A 10,809-nucleotide genomic window follows, 5' to 3' on the forward strand; every position below is an offset into this window, starting at 1 on the left:
TCGAGTATTTCATTACCTTCGTTTCGGTAATGACTAAGAAGATGATTGTTATTCTGACCCTAGAGGTCATATCAAATTGAGTCCGACTAAGATAGGTATGTTATGTGGTTCGGGAAAGTTGAGTCCAAGGTTTATTGGACCGTTTAAAGTTCTTCAGAGGATTGGGAATCAAGCTTACAAGCTAGAATTACCAGAAGAACTAGAGGGTATTCATAACACCTTTCATGTGTGTTATTTGAGGAAGTCCACGGGAGATGTACCCGACATAATTCCAATCCCTGAATTAAGGTTGGATGAAAACAAGAGGCTAATTGAAGAACCTGAGGCAATCGTTGACCATAAGACTAAGAAGTTGCGACGCAAGATGGTTGATTTACTGCTTGTGCGTTGGAAACATACGAATGGGCCAAATCTCACCTGGGAAACGGAGAGTGACATGATGAGTCGCTACCCGCATTTGTTTGCTGATGTGTGATTCCGGGGACGGAATCATCCTAAGAGGGAGAGAATTGTAACGCCCGTGTTTCTAGGCTAGGCATTAATATTGACATAATAGTCTAGGTTAACCTTTGAAACTCATTTTGAAGAAATGAAAAGGAATTATGTGAATATTATGTGTTTTATGCTTAATTACTAGGATTTAATTAAATAAGAATAAAAATGAGCGTCGAAAATAAATATTAGATAAAGCCGATATCTATTAAGAAAGATGTAGTGGTGGTGATAAGGATTACAAATATATAAAGAATGCCGAAATCCGAGTTATAACGAAGAAGTTATGACCTGTCGAAGTTTCGCGACAAAACCGGCACGATGCCGAATGACGTAAAAAGTGAGTTTTTGATAAACTACTTTTTAGCCTTAGTGATCTAAACGAAAGTCGTAGTGTTCGTTAAACCGAGAGTATGTATAAAAAGAACGTCCAAATCTGACTTCGTATGAGGAAGTTATGATTTTTCTAAGTTTCAGCTTAGCAGTAGACAGCTAAAAACTCGGATTTTATATCGAGTGATTTTTAGCCGACACAACCTAAACGAGAATCGAAGGTCTCGTCAATAGTAGTACAACGGTAAAATGATAGACGAAAACGGACGTCGGATGAAGAAGTTATGAATTTTTAACGGATTTCCAGTCCCGGTCTGTTAAAAATAATAATATTAAAAATAAAGTCAAAATTAGCCGACGAAGTCTAAACGAAAGTTGTAGAATATATTCCCGCCTACACGTGCATATAAATAATGTCAAAAATGGAGCCCGTATGCGAAAGTTATGGATTTTAGAAGAATTGGGCTCATTTTCCGAGGAATCTCGCATGGATAAGCCTTATCCGGAACCGACCACGTCACCCTCTATCCGAGTAGGCCGCGTGTCCGAAGCACCTTAGTCACCTGATGCACTGTGCGTCCGAACGTCCGATGCGTGTTGCCTTCTGATTGGACCGAAGCCGAAGCCTATCCCCGTCCGACGCACCTCGACCCGTGTCGCGTCCGAGTCTCGCATGCGCGCCAGCTCCTCTCGCTTCGTGGCCTTCACTCCAGCAGCCGCGTGTCCCCTTCTCGGCCGAACCCTCGCATTCTCGCCCTATAAATACAAGGCTTGCGAGCCTTCTCGGATAATTTTAGGAAATTGCCATTTTTCACCCCTTTTTCAATATTTTAGCTATTTTTACTTCCCCCAAAGCCCCGGTACTATACCAAACACCCGGAACACGCCCTGAAGTACCCGAAGACCCAGAAAACTTTATCTTTTCGGTTTTGAAGTCCCACCCTCGCAGAGCCCGGTTTCTCAATAAAACTCCTGGTTTTATTAGAAACGATCGTTTTAGGAAACGAAGTGCTGCCCGATTATCATTAAATCAGGTGAGTGTATAGTCACTTTCATCTTACACATAGATATAAAGTATTTTATATAAAATACGTGCTATGTGTATATATGCTGTTTATTTATTTGAAATAGATGTTGAATGGATGTTTTATACATGATTAAAATAATTTAATATATATATATATATATATATATATATAATCTTCAAATATGTTGGGTAAAACATGGGTAGATAAAGAATGAGGGATAAAAGTACAGTATAGATGTACGATGATAGCTATGAATTTAGTACAATATAGATATACGCTGGTAGCTATGGATTTAGTACGTTGGGAGCTATGCACTTAGTGCCTGTTGTATAAACCTTGGCGACGATGTGACTTCGTGTCTGTTTGACATAAATTGCTGAGGAAAAGCAGTGTTGTCACCGCGATGTTTGTCTTGTTTGACATAAATTGCTTAGGAAAGCAATGTTGTCACCTTATTGGTTGTTTTATGTCAGGTTGTCTTGTTTGACATAAATTGTTGAGGAAAGCAATGTTGTCACCTTATTGGTTGTCTTGTTTGACATAAATTGTTGAGGAAAGCAATGTTGTCACCCCATTGGTTGTCTTATTTGACATAAATTGCTGAGGAAAGCAGTGTTGTCACCCCGATGGTTGCCTTATTTGACATAAATTGCTGAGGAACCTCCGAAGCAATGTTGTCCCCCTAATGAAAATCCTTAGGCTAGGTCCCTTGTGATAGTTGTTTTAGGGACGTAAAGTGAGGATAATGGGAATGGGTAATTAGGGTTATTTTGGTTGATGAAATTAATAAAATTATTGTTAATTGATGAACTTAATAAGTTTATTATTTATTGTGGGTTGAAAACCCTATATGCTCACCAAGCTCCCAAGCCTGACCCACTCAGCTTTTTATATTACAGGTAGTGGACCCCGAGCATAGTCGGATGATGATGAGTGATTTTTGGATTATAGGCCAGTAGTTGTAAATAACTGTTGTAAGGCTTATAATGTCTTGTTTATGCTTTTGATCTGTATCGGAACATGACATCCCGAGGTTTTGATATGAAATGAAAATATATATTTCTTAAAGAAGAGTTTTGATAAATTTTTATCATGTTTTGTTTTGGGAACAAATTCCGCAACATCTTTTAAAAAGGATTACTCTGATTTTATTTTAAAAAGCATGAAATAAATCGGTCTTTTCTGGACGAGAAATTAGGGGATGTCACATCCATGTTTCCAAACTTTCTACCCACAGAGGCGTCGGACCTTGGAAAGCTGGACGAGGGTTAGGATTTTGAGCTACTGGTGGTGGATTATAAGCTTCTGATTCAGAATCATTGTCTTGAGGAGAATGTTCTGCAAAATCATCATCTAAGGGAATTTCGTGATTTTCTTCTGGCTCTACATCTTGTCCTTGATCGGGGAAGTACGGGTCTCCACGTAAGTGAAATCCAACCATTGTTATCTAAGCGAGAATAGGGATAAGAGATATAGAATATAGTTAGTAACGATTGATTAAGGATATAAGTTTTTACGAGAAAGACCTACACTTATCAAATAAGGTATTATTTATGACTTGTTCTAGGTCTTACTATAACTATAAATTGTATACTAATTATATATAACTTGGGTATAATCGACCTTCGATTAAATGACCTGGCTCTAAATCCACAACCAAACAAGGAACAGGAAATGAAGCTAGATCACATATTCTAAGTCTATATAACCTTAATTATATATAATTGTAATATACTCTTAAAATATTTGTTATTAGTATGTAGTGCCTAAAATATTCATATAGTATTTTAATATTTATGTTCTGTTCTAGAGTTCTTCTGAATATGTATGGTAAGTTTTAGACATGTCGCAACACCACTATCACTCCCAAACACATGTTGGTCATATCTCAAATCAATATAGTTGATCAGGCTATATTAATCGCAGATATGATTACATAACTGTCCAGGTTTGACTGTAATGTTCAACATCCAAATACTTTTAAGTTCTTATGATTGTGATATTGTACTTATAGATATGAATGTTAGTATACTTCTTGTAAAAATACTTAAATTTTTAAAAGTATACTTGTAGTCAGAGCTCTCAGCCCCAAATGTATTTATAGTTTGTATATCTTTTATGGATTGATATACTGTGTTCACTATAAACAATGCTCTGATACCAATCTGTCACACCCCCAAACCAGACGGCGGAAACGTCCGGGGGTGGAGGACTTCATTTGTAGTATCACAACACATGCATTATAGTAATCAGAGTACAAACAACCACTTTATTTAAAAAGTATAATATTTACATATGTTTCATCAATGTATACTGAAAGTAAATAGTTGTACAAAAGAAGAAGACAAGACATAGATCGCTCCATCTTCTCAAAAGCTCGGGGTGTACCTGTCTACTGGTTCCCTGAGAATACAAGTAATTTGAAAAGAGAGTATCAACATAAAGTTGAGTGAGTGCATAAGTATTTATGTTTGAAAGAATGTTTTCTGATTCTTAAATATGTAAACTGTTTCCAGAAAATCCTATATTTTCTGCTGTATATGAAAAGTAGTTTTAGTTGCATAAAACTGCTCTATTTGTAAACCAATGTTCTGTATTTGTAATCCTTTTGTAAACTTGTATATGAGAGTATATCTGGTTTCACCAACTGTTATTGTAAATTGTAAAGTATTATTGTAAACTGTATCTTGTAAACTAGTACTTTGAAATGGTACATAAGTTTAGTTAATTATACACTAACGTATTGCTAATATCTTTTAATGAGTTATGATAACCATACTGACTAGATGGCCTGACCCAACGCTATGAGTGCGCTGAAAACATATTGATAACAATTTGTCACTCACAGGCGTGTATGCTTGACTGTAGCTAGCAGTCCGAGTGCGGGGTTGTCAATCCCAATATAGATCTATACACACATTGTTTCGATCCCCGGGTGGAGATTCTGGTTATAATGTCAGGACTTTACTATATTGTTTAAATAAATTAACAACCTGTACTACTTGACTCATAAAAGCATATAAACGTTACATGTATAATAGTTATGAAAAATCCAATCATTCTGAAATAAATAACTGATAGTATGTTCTTGAATTAGTATTCTTAACATGTATCTGAAAGAATGTATACACTTGACTAGTTTTGAATCAAACCTTTGTTCTTGTAAAACAATGTATTCTAGTATACTTGAATCGTGAATTAATGTTCTGTGAATCATAAATTATACCTATTATAATTTATAAGTACTTTTTGTATTGATAGTTAGTATGAATGCAACCCCTTGCTCAACTTGTTACAAAGGGTAATTGAAACTAATTGAACAAACTTTTATACTTTTATACATATACAAATATATATAAGTAACATTTAAATGACACTCGGACAAATAACTGATACTTGTAATCCCACATCCAAACAAGGAAAAGGAACCAAAGTGGGTTATCAGTCCTAAATCTTTTAAATCTTATTTATATAAATATATGTATACTAGTATGATTTTTGGGGAAAAATATAAGTTTATAAAACATTTAAAAGAAGTTTGATATTTTGAAATCCATTTTGGTGACTTGATGTCATTTTGAAACAATCATTTAAAAGTATTTGATTTAATGATAACTAAAATCCTTTTTAATAAGATATTTGATAATCACTTGTTTATAACACAAAAACTTTGTGTTTGACTTGTATTCCCCCCCCCCCCCCCGTAAAACAGTAAAAACTATGAAAATACGGGGGGTATGAACTCACATGTTGTAGTTATTCAAATGTAAGATTGGTGTAGGATGCTAAGTGTCAAGTGTAGTCTTGAACACAACGGATCCTATTAAGCATATAATGATACATATATGGATATAATTAGTGTTTGTAACAACTAATTATGATAGAAAACCACTTTAGGGACTAGGAAACACTTGAATTTAAGTGTTACAATCACAAGTGATTGCTCTAAAGGGGTTTACGGCCATACAATGTGTTCACGGCCATGGAGTTTACGTCCAACGATGTTCACGGCCATAAAAGATCTTGAGTTTACGGCCAAGGGAGATGCTCATGGCCGTAAACTCTTATGTTCTTGGGAAATGGTTGTTTTCAAGGGTGTATGTTATGAGCTTCTATAGAATAACTAGTATATGGATGAATACTTACGTTTTGAAGCTTGAATTGGGTATTCCCGGCCTAAAGAACTAGTGTGTGTTCTTGGTGTTCTTGAAGATCTAAGCAAAATAGATGATTTTATGGATGAAATCATAGGGTTTCACTAGATTAAGCAAGGTATTAACTAATAAAATAGGAGAAACACTTACTTATTTGAAGATCAAGGTGTAAATAATGATGATAGTTGAGAGAAAAATCAAGTTTCTTGGGTTGTAAATGTGAGAAATGGTGAAAAAATGAAGGAAATCTATATATATGTGCGAGGGTGCACGGTCCGAGGGTTTACGACCGTGAACCTCGTTTACGGTCTGAAGTCGGTTTGATGTTTACGGCCGAAGCCTCGTTTACGGCTGCGAGGGGTTTACGGTCCGAAGAGTGTACGACCGTAAACTCTTTGCGGCCCGAAGTGTTTACGGTCCGAGGCGAATGAATTGTATGCGAAGTTTCTCGGTTTTTAAGCCTTTTCCTTCCAAATTCAATTATAGATATTTTAAGGATTTTAGCAAATAAAGGTTATTTTCATAACCTAAATCAAAACCCAAACAATAAAAAGGACTTTAGTTGACCTTTGTTTAACTTTGGTTGACTATAGTTGACTTTACATATAGAAAAATAACGGGATGTTACAGTAGGCAACCTAAAGAATGCTATAACACATAACATTAACCACATATTAGCACATAAGACATTAATCCTAAAGTATGCTAGTGCACCTATTAGCAAGTAAGGTATACAACTTAAGGCATGCTATACAATAACTTTATTAGCACATAATATTAATTAAGGCTTATACCCTAAAATATTCTAGTGCTTGTGTCTTTATTTTTAATTTAGGTATACAACCTAAAATATTCTAGATACATTCTCACCATCATCGCTTAATCTCTTAGTTTAAGTGTAGAAATAATTACTATTCCTAGTTCGCTAAAACTAATCCTCTTATACCAACTATGACATCCTCTATTTTTCAGAACCGAAAAAACTTTTTCTTTATACTTTAAAAACCATAACATCTTTATTTGTGGAAAATCTCGGTGTAGTAAAACATTTTGAGTACAGATGTTTGTGTCAAAATAATAAAACTCTAAGGATGTCATAATCAATACACAACATAGTTACAACGTGAAGACCTAACGGTCTTGAACACTAGTGCATGTCTTCTCTTTAATCACTCAGCATCCTATTCAAATCTCCAACAATCTTAATACCGCTACTTGTGATTCATAAAAATGGAGTGGGTCAAGTTGGGAAACCTGGTGTAACACCCATAAAATTTAAGCCAATTTAAAACTTTTTAAACAATCCAAAAACCATTAGTTATTACAAAACTTGTTTTCAAAAGGTATAATATCAGAGTATCCCAGAAACATAAACATAGATATGAGGAGCTGTACGATCACGCCTTTGCCTTGCCGCGATCCCCTGATGTACCTGAAACAATAAACTGAAACTATAAGCCCGAGGCTTAGTGAGTTCCCCAAAATACCGATACACTGCACATAATACATATACAAATAATAACATGTACTAGATCCACAACTTTACAGACTGGAATACCCCTGGGCCCACAGTGTGAGTCTGGATTGCCTACCGAGCCCACAGCTCACATCTAGATTGCCATCGAGCCCACAATACGAGTCTGGATTGCCTACCGGGCCCACAGCTCGTATCTGGAATGCTCCTAGGGTTTGTTGGTCACCGCACGAAGCAGTACATCCTCAACCCATCCCACATAACATATCAACATATAACATAACTACTGAGCATGCAGATAATCATATAACAACACAGGTAGTCCTACAGATCTACCTAACTGGCATGCAACACTAACTCATACTCAACATTCTAACACTGCTAGGATAACATATCCAATGGGCCGACCTTGGTGCCTTAGACCCCTTAGTATAGTGAGGTAACTCACCTCGCAAGTAGTGCTGAAACACTGTAATTCTCTGACTGCTGTCTCACCGGGAATCCCGAACTGTCATATAATAATAAATACTAGGTTAATACCCAGCATTGCTCCCTTGACTAGGTGTCCTCATAACTCATTAAGTCCATTCCCTTTTGTTGGCCAAAGTCCCACACCAAGCACTCAACTTGGAAGTCTATATACATAGGCCCACTATTGGCCCAATTTACTAAATTGGGCCCAATCTCCTTATTGGACCTAAACCCATGATCCACTACCACTAGCTGACCCATAACATCTTATTTACTAAGTCCAACAAAGGCCCAAGTCCCTTTAGTCCATAAACAGCCCAATACCCAAAGCCCAAATGTCAATGGCCCAACAGAGGACGTACCCGGGGCGTACTCCTCTGGTATGTGGGGCGTACGCAACCTGATGTTGACCACCATCGGGTTGGTTGACCCAGTACGCTGGGCGTACTGGATTTACGCTGGGCGTACTCCATAACTAGCTAAAACCATATTAAGTGCTTAATAGATTAAACACTTAAGTCCTAATCTCAGATCCAGAGGCCTAACATGCCCAGGGTCCATAAAGTCACAAACTTTATCACTTTGGACGTCCATAAAGTCCTAAATGCTTGGTCTTAATCCATTAAGACCTTATTTCTCTTGCATGGGACACGTACAACCTATGAGACCTTATTCTTATCACTCAAGATCCCTTCAAGAGCCTGGAAGGATAACTCTTTTCGTTCACAACACAACATGCACCAAGTTATGGCTTTTGGGACAAGAAATGCTTCTAATAAAGTAAAATGATGAGATCTAAGCATATATGCATAAAGTTTGGAACTTTCTGGAGCTTCTTGAGCACAAACTATCTTCAGATCTATGAACTTGATCTTCCTCTCCAACCCTTGGATGCAATGCCTTCCTCTTGAAACACTCTAAAACACACCAAATAAGCTTACACCCACAAGGAAGAGCTAGGGTTTGGGGGAGGACGAATGTAGGCAGTGGAGGCTGAGGATAATCAGAGGAAATGATCCATAAGGGTGTTTATATAGTCCCCAAACCCTAAATATTAAGGTTTTCTCCTGACATGAGTACGCCCAGCGTACATGAGTGAATACCCAGCGTACTAGGGCGCGCCTAGTACACTCAGCGTACCCTTATGTACGCTCAGCGTACTCCTTCTTGACTTAAAGTTGCAACTTTAGTACTTATACTCCTCATGGCCCAACTCAACCAACTCCAGGGACTATAATGGCAATTAAATAAAGAGAAGGGATTCGAAATATACTGGCGAAGTTCGGGATGTTACAATTCTCCCCCACTTGACTTAGACTTCATTCCCGAAGTCTGCTGCAACAAATAGATCCGGGTAATGCTCCCGCATCTCGGACTCGGGCTCCCAAGTCCACTCGGATCCTCTCTGATGCTCCACCTGTACCTTTACCAAAGGTATCTCCTTGTTCTGTAGAACCTTCATCTTCCTCTCCAGAATAGCCACGGGCCTCTCCACATAATTTAGGCACTCTTCGACCTGAATATCATCCAACGGTACTACTGCCTCCTGATCCATAATGCATTTTCGCAACTGCGAAATGTGAAATGTGCTGTGTATCTGACGGAGTTCCTCCGAAAGATCTAATCTGTATGCAACCTTGCCAACCCTGGCGATAACCCGAAATGGTCCGATGTATCGGGGAACCAACTTTCCCCTCTTTCTGAAGCGAATCACACCCTTCCAGGGTGAAACCTTCCGTAGCACCATGTCACCTAACTGGAACTCCAACTCAGATCGGCGTCTGTCGGCGTAACTCTTCTGCCGACTCTGAGCGGTCTGTAGTCGCTGTCTAATCTGCTGAATCTTCTCGGTAGTTTGCAAAACTACCTCTGTCCGTACGATCACTCTGTGGCGGAGCGTACAACAGCTCAAAAGGCGGAGCGTCAATTCTGGAATGGTAGCTGTTGTTGTAGGCGAAATCTGCAAGGGGTAGGTGGGAATGCCAGCTCCCACCGAAGTCAATAACACAAGCCCTCAACATGTCCTCGAGGGTCTGTATGGTCCGCTCGCTCTGACCATCGGTCTGCGGATGGAATGTTGTACGAAAGTGCAGCCGCATGCCCAGTTCCTCGTGGAACTTCTGCCAGAAACGGGAGGTAAACCTAACATCCCGTTCGGAGACGATGGAGACCGGAACCCCATGGCGAACCACGATCTCGCGGACGTACACGTCGGCCAACTTCTCGGCCGATGAACTCTCTCGTATGGCCAAAAAATGGGCACTCTTGGTCAATCGATCCACGATGACCCATATAACATCAAACCCCTTCGCCATTCTCGGCAACTTGGTAATAAAATCCGTCATGATCTGCTCCCATTTCTACATGGGGATCTCCAGGGGCTGCAGCTTGCCATGCGGCCTCTGATGCTCAGCCTTGACCATCCTACAGGTCAAGCACCTCTCGATGTACCAAGCGATTTCTCGCTTCATCCATGGCCACCAGTAGCTCAAGCTCAAATCCTGGTACATCTTGGTGGCCCCCGTGTGAATAGAGAAATGAGACTTATGAGTCTCCTCCATGGCTGTCTGTCTGACCCCACTAGACATCGGAACCCATACCCGACCGCATCGGGTTTATAATCCCCGGCTATCCTGCACAAACCGAGTGTTTTCACCCCTGATCCTCTCCAGCTTCTAATTCTCTAGCCGCATGCCCTTAGCCTGAGCATCTCTGATCAGACTCACAAGCGGAGAATCCATGTTCAGGTTCAAGTTCGGCTGATCCATGATATGTCTCAAGATCTTGTGATCCGTGTAAATGGTACAACAAACTCCATATAGGTAATGTCTCCATATCTTGAGAGCGAACACCACCG

Source organism: Lactuca virosa, chromosome 4 (genome assembly GCF_052849685.1).
Source record: "Lactuca virosa cultivar CGN04683 chromosome 4, Lactuca_virosa_CGN04683_v6, whole genome shotgun sequence".
NCBI lineage: Eukaryota > Viridiplantae > Streptophyta > Magnoliopsida > Asterales > Asteraceae > Lactuca > Lactuca virosa.